The 6850-nt window shown below is 45.9% G+C and overlaps 1 non-coding gene across 1 annotated transcript; it reads left to right on the forward strand.

Moving 5' to 3' along the window:
- The first annotated feature begins 5268 nt into the window (after window positions 1–5268).
- Window positions 5269–5343, forward strand: Trnas-cga (transfer RNA serine (anticodon CGA)). Its single transcript has one exon. It is a non-coding gene; the product is annotated as a tRNA-Ser (tRNA).
- The last annotated feature ends 1507 nt before the right edge of the window (window positions 5344–6850 follow it).

The following is a 6850-nucleotide window of genomic DNA, read 5'->3' on the forward strand; positions in this document are numbered from 1 at the left end:
GCTTTTTGGAACTAATTGGTACCGAGCACTGTCGTGTGCGGACCGATGGACGTGTCCGACATGTTAATGCCATCACTCACGTACACTCATTCTCATAAATTAAGGATAATTCCAGAATGTGGTGCAACACAACGTGGGCACCACACAAAACTGGCGCTAATAGCATAGGCACATACGGAACACACACGACGCAGATCTGTAAGTCCACGGTATTGGTGATAAGTTGAGAAAACCGTCCTGAAACACATGTGCAACAAAACGCCACTGTTTCCTGCGCATGTACCCCGACATCAATATGGGATATGATCACCATGCACACTACACAGGCCGCACAACGGATTGGCATACTCTGGATCAGGTGGTCGAGCAGCTTGCACCAGTGACTGTCGGAGCTCCTGAAGTGTCGTAGGGGTTTGAAGACGTGCAGCGATACGTCGACCGAGAGCATCCCAGACGTGCCCGATCGGGTTTAGGTCTGGACAACAGGCAGGACACTCCATTCACCTGATATCTTCTGTTTCAAGGTACTCGTCCACGATGGTAGCAGGTGGGGAAGTGCGTTATCATCCATCAGGAGGAAGGTGGGACCCACTGCACCGCTCAAAAGGCGGACATACTGTTGCAAAATGACGTCCCGATACACCTGACCTATTACAGTTCCTCCGTCAAAGACATGCAAGGGTGTACGTGCACCAATCATAATCCCACCCAACACTATCAAATCATGACCTCCATACAGATCCCTTTCAAGGACATTAAGGGGTTGGTATCTGGTTCCTGGTTCATGCCAGATGAAAACATTGCGAGACTCACTGTTCAGACTATACCTGGACTCGTCCGTGAACATAACCTGGGACCACTGTTCCAGTGACCATGTACTGTGTTCTTGACACCAGGCTTTACGGGGTCTCCTGTGACCAGGGGTCAGTGGAATGCACCTTGCACGTGTCCGGGCGAATAAAACATGTCTGTTCAGTCGTCTGTAGATTGTGTGTCTGGAGACAACTGTTCCAGTGGCTGCGGTAAGGTCCCGAGCAAGGCTACCTGCAATAGTCCGTGGCCGTCTGCGGGCACTGATGGTGAGATATCGGTCTTCTTGTGGTGTTGTACACTGTGGACGTCCCGTACTGTAGCGCATTGACACGTTTCCTGTCTGCTGGAATCTTTGCCATAATCTTGAGATCACACTTTGTGGCACACGGAGGGCCTGTATTTGACTAACCTCCAGTCGCCCTAGTATTCTACCCCTCATCACGTCATCAATATGTGTTCTTTGAGCCATTTTCAAAACACAGTCTGAAAACGTCTGCACACTTACTCGCTGCACCGTACTGTGACATGCACCAACACACCTCTGCATATGTGGAGTGCTGCGACTGCAGGTCAAATGCACCGCATGATCGTACCCCGAGGTGATTTAAACCCGCAAACCGCCCACCAGAGTGGTTTCACCATATGTCAGTATTATCCTTAACTTATGAGCGTGAGTGTATTTCTGGCTGCAAAGCTCATAGTCAACGAGTCGATGCTGGTCGCTTCTTTTATCTGCAGGATGACATGATAAGTGTGGCGTGTAACGTCAAGGAAAGTCCGTCCCCGGAACGTTGGCTGCCGGTGAGCGCTCTTGCGAAAGGCAGCGCGGCTCGGCTGCTGCGGCTATGCAGGTTGGCCGTGCCTTCCGTGCTGTTGCGGCAGAGGTCTATTGTGGGCGGTGCGGTTCCACCGCACTTTCATTCCTGGCCTTGACATTATGCGCCACGCCTAGAGACACATGGGAAGAGTGTCGCTGGGAAAGCAGAAGCGGTAAACACACTGACGGTCGACTGAATTAGACAGAGCAGCCGACTTGCCCACCTCTGCAGCCGAGCCGTCAGCGCATCTGATTTCTATTTGAAAGATCCGGTATCATTTCCAAGTACTGCCAAGAAATTTTCCTTGATGGAGAAGACTTGAACGGGGTACACACGCCCTCGTAACGTGCGTAGGGAAGTCACTTGAATGAGACGTAGCTGCCCCAACAACTGGGCAGTTTACAACGCTTGTTTCTTGGCAACTTGTAAGTCAACGGAAAGTACCCTTGTAAGGTTGTTGCTTTAATTTCTTCTGCAAGCGGTGCTGCTATTCAAGACCATAAAAGTGGGTTAAAAGCTGTGAGCTATCTGAGGAAGTTAACCTTACATTACTGCGCAACTGTTTCACCAGGTATCCAGTCTAGCTTACCAAATTCCCAACCAGACTAACATTAATTATAATCTTTTAATAGTCATACGACAACCGGTGATATATATATATATATATATATATATATATATATATATATATATATATATATATATAAGAGAATTTAAATAAAAAGAAATAAATCAGTTTATATTCGGAAATTTATTTTGACATTGATCATTGAAATTTCAGCATATTAAACTTGATTCATAACTAAACTGGTGCCTTATTTAGGATTGTGAAAATGTGAGATTGTAATCTTACGGAACACATCAAATATGGACCCAAGATTGGGAGACTACATACAACACTGCATTCATAAAATAACACACGAAGAACGTTGAAACATATGCAAGAGGAAATTAACCACAACCAACCGATTCAGTTTTCACCCAAATAAGTTACGTTCGTAGCGCAATCCTGTCCGTCATGTAATTACCACACACTGGTATACTAAATTCATACTAACTCTCTGTGAAATCTTCCCGAAAAGAATAGCTGAGGGCTACTTTGATGATTACACCACATGCTTCACGTGGTCAACTTGGTTTACACAAAGATTGTAACTCCACAATAATTCTGATAATTAAAATCAATTAGATCGAAAAGCAATTTAAAAAAGAAAAACCTTGAACTGGTTACAATCGTCTTACTATTAACCTGATGGGTCAAACAATTGTATAAGCACGTGGTACTGGTCTCACAAAGTACACCCCACGTGGGTTGAACATAAAGAAAAGTTTCTGTATTGAAAAATATTGTCAAGACGAGACGTTATAATCTCATGCACATTCGCATTTATGATTGATGATCTTAGTTAGAGTTACTGATCAACACGTGGTTCCACTTTACTCACAAAGTAGTGACAAAGCAACTACCGGTATATATTCTGAACTTCAAACTCGAATTACACTGCGTTGCAATTTAAGATAACATTAGATATTTTAGAGCTAAACCTGAAATAAAGGTGATTAACTTTTCAGTTAGGCTGAACTTAAGAATTCCATTGACCTACGGACTTAGCAGACACGCGCTTAGCCGGAGATCTTACCACTTCAGACGTTCGCCGCGGACAGACTGACTTGGGTCCCTCCTGAGGGGTGCCTCCTAATACAAACGGAAGTGACCAGAGAGTCAGCTTTCTATACCAACATGACAAGGGACGAACAGGACCATACTAAGAATAGAAACCTCTCTGCTTTTAGAAAGCTGGTCCTACTGTTCTCTAGCAGACAGGCTTGTCTGATACCATCCAGCATGCAACTAGAAATACATTTGCTCATTCATCCTCTCACACAGAAGGGAAGGGGGATGACAGTATCTTATCATATACAGTATATAAAAGAAAGCGGATGTAGGTTCCGTATGAGACTGTGTGACATGAATTACATATAAACTGTGTTTTAAAGTGTAATAGTGTGACAGATCGTTCTTGTTTATGTGTAAAAGCAACACGTTCCACTGCTCAGTCTCCTCCCAGATAGTCAGAAACACCACAGTAAATTTAGAAGAGGAATTTATGCCGTAAATGACACCATATTTAAGAAATTAACATGAAAGGAATCCAACAGAGACCTTTCACCCTGTAGGTACTGATGAGTGTGTTTGCGTCTACCAAAATCAGACAATCGGAAGCTAAACGATGTCAAAGTTAGCGTAAGGAGGGCTATGCGTGAAGCGTTCAGTGAATTCGAAAGTAAAATTCTGTGTACCGACTTGACAGAAAATCCTAGGAAGTTCAAATGGCTCTGAGCACTATGGGACTCAACTTCTGAGGTCATTAGTCCCCTAGAACTTAGAACTAGTTAAACCTAACTAACCTAAGGACATCACAAACATCCATGCCCGAGGCAGGATTCGAACCTGCGACCGTAGCAGTCTTGCGGTTCCAGACTGCAGCGCCTTTAACCGCACGGCCACTTCGGCCGGCATCCTAGGAAGTTCTGGTCTTACGTTAAATCAGTAAGTGGCTCGAAACAGCATATCCAGACACTCCGGGATGATGATGGCATTGAAACAGAGGATGACACGTGTAAAGCTGAAATACTAAACACCTTTTCCCAAAGCTGTTTCACAGAGGAAGACCGCACTGCAGTTCCTTCTCTAAATCCTCGCACAAACGAAAAAATTGCTGACATCGAAATAAGTGTCCAAGGAATAGAAAAGCAACTGGAATCACTCAACAGAGGAAAGTCCATTGGACCTGACGGGATACCAATTCGATTCTACACAGAGTACGCGAAAGAACTTGCCCCCCTTCTAACAGCCGTGTACCGCAAGTCTCTAGAGGAACGGAGGGTTCCAAATGATTGGAAAAGAGCGCAGGTAGTCCCAGTCTTCAAGAAGGGTCGTCGAGCAGATGCGCAAAACTATAGACCTATATCTCTGACGTCGATATGTTGTAGAATTTTAGAACATGTTTTTTGCTCGAGTATCATGTCGTTTTTGGGAACCCAGAATCTACTATGTAGGAATCAACATGGATTCCGGAAACAGCGATCGTGTGAGATCCAACTCGCTTTATTTGTTCATTAGACCCAGAAAATATTAGATAAAGGCTACCAGGTAGATGCTATTTTTCATGACTTCCGGAAGGCGTTCGATACAGTTCCGCACTCTCGCCTGATAAACAAAGTAAGAGCCTACGAAATATCAGACCAGCTGAAACTTCCTGGCAGATTAAAACTGTGTGCCCGACCGAGACTCGAACTCGGGACCTTTGCCTTTCGCGGGCAAGTGCTATACCAACTGAGCTACCGAAGCACGACTCACGCCCGGTCCTCACAGCTTTACTTCTGCCAGTATCTCGTCTCCTACCTACACAGTTTTAATCTGCCAGGAAGTTTCATATCAGCGCGCACTCCGCTGCAGAGTGATAATATCATTCTCGAAACATCCCCCAGGCTGTGGCTAAGCCATGTCTCCGCAATATCCTATCTTTCAGGAGTGCTAGTTCTGCATGGTTCGCAGGAGAGCTTCTGTAAAGTTTGGAAGGTAGGAGACGAGATACTGGCAGAAGTAAAGCTGTGAGGACCGGGCGTGAGTCGTGCTTCGGTAGCTCAGTTGGTAGAGCACTTGCCCGCGAAAGGCAAAGGTCCCGAGTTCGAGTCTCGGTCGGGCGCACAGTTTTAATCTGCGAGGAAGTTTCATATCAGTGCGCACTCCGCTGCAGAGTGAAAATATCATTCTGGAAACATCCCCCAGGCTGTGGCTAAGCCATGTCTCCGCAATATCCTTTCTTTCAGGAGTGCTAGTTCTGCATGGTTCGCAGGAGAGCTTCTGTAATGTTTGGAAGGTAGGAGACGAGATACTGGCAGAAGTAAAGCTGTGAGGACCGGGCGTGAGTCGTGCTTCGGTAGCTCAGTTGGTAGAGCACTTGCCCGCGAAAGGCAAAGGTCCCGAGTTCGAGTCTCGGTCGGGCACACAGTTTTAATCTGCCAGGAAGTTTCATATCAGCGCGCACTCCGCTGCAGAGTGAAAATATCATTCTGGAAACATCCCCCAGGCTGTGGCTAAGCCATGTCTCCGCAATATCCTTTCTTTCAGGAGTGCTAGTTCTGCATGGTTCGCAGGAGAGCTTCTGTAAAGTTTGGAACATAGGAGACGAGATACTGGCAGAAGTAAAGCTGTGAGGACCGGGCGTGAGTCGTGCTTCGGTAGCTCAGTTGGTAGAGCACTTGCCCGCGAAAGGCAAAGGTCCCGAGTTCGAGTCTCGGTCGGGCACACAGTTTTAATCTGCCAGGAAGTTTCATATGAGCGCGCACTCCGCTGCAGAGTGAAAATATCATCAGACCAGCTGTGTGGCTGGATTGAAGAGTTTTTAGCAAACAGAATACAGCATGTTGTTATCAATGGAGAGACGTCTACAGACGTTAAAGTAACCTCTGGCGTGCCACAGGGGAGTGTTATGGGACCATTACTTTTCACAATATATATAAATGACCTAGTAGATAGTGTCGGAAGTCCCTTGCGGCTTTTCGCGGATGATGCTGTAGTATACAGAGAAGTTGCAGCATTAGAAAATTGTAGCGAAATGCAGGAAGATCTGCAGCGGATAGGCACTTGGTGCAAGGAGTGGCAACTGTCCCTTAACATAGACAAATGTAATGTATTGCGAATACGTAGAAAGAAGGATCCTTTATTGTATGATTATATGATAGCGGAACAAACACTGGTAGCAGTTACTTCTGCAAAATATCTGGGAGTATGCGTGCGGAACGATTTGAAGTGGAATGATCATACAAAATTAATTGTTGGTAAGGCGGGTACCAGGTTGAGATTCATTGGGAGATTGCTTAGAAAATGTAGTCCATCAACAAAGGAGGTGGCTTACAAAACACTCGTTCGACCTATGCTTGAGTATTGCTCATCAGTGTGGGATCCGTACCAGATCGGGTTGACGGAGGAGGTAGAGAAGATCCAAAGAAGAGCGGCGCGTTTCGTCACAGGGTTATTTGGTAAGCGTGATAGCGTTACGGAGATGTTTAATAAACTCAAGTGGCAGACTCTGCAAGAGACGCGCTCTGCATCGCGGTGTAGCTTGCTCGCCAGGTTTCGAGAGGGTGCGTTTCTGGATGAGGTATCGAATATATTCCTTCCCCCTACTTATACCTCCCGAGGAGTACACGAA

The sequence above is a fragment of the Schistocerca nitens genome, chromosome 1, assembly GCF_023898315.1.
Source record: "Schistocerca nitens isolate TAMUIC-IGC-003100 chromosome 1, iqSchNite1.1, whole genome shotgun sequence".
Taxonomy (NCBI): domain Eukaryota; kingdom Metazoa; phylum Arthropoda; class Insecta; order Orthoptera; family Acrididae; genus Schistocerca; species Schistocerca nitens.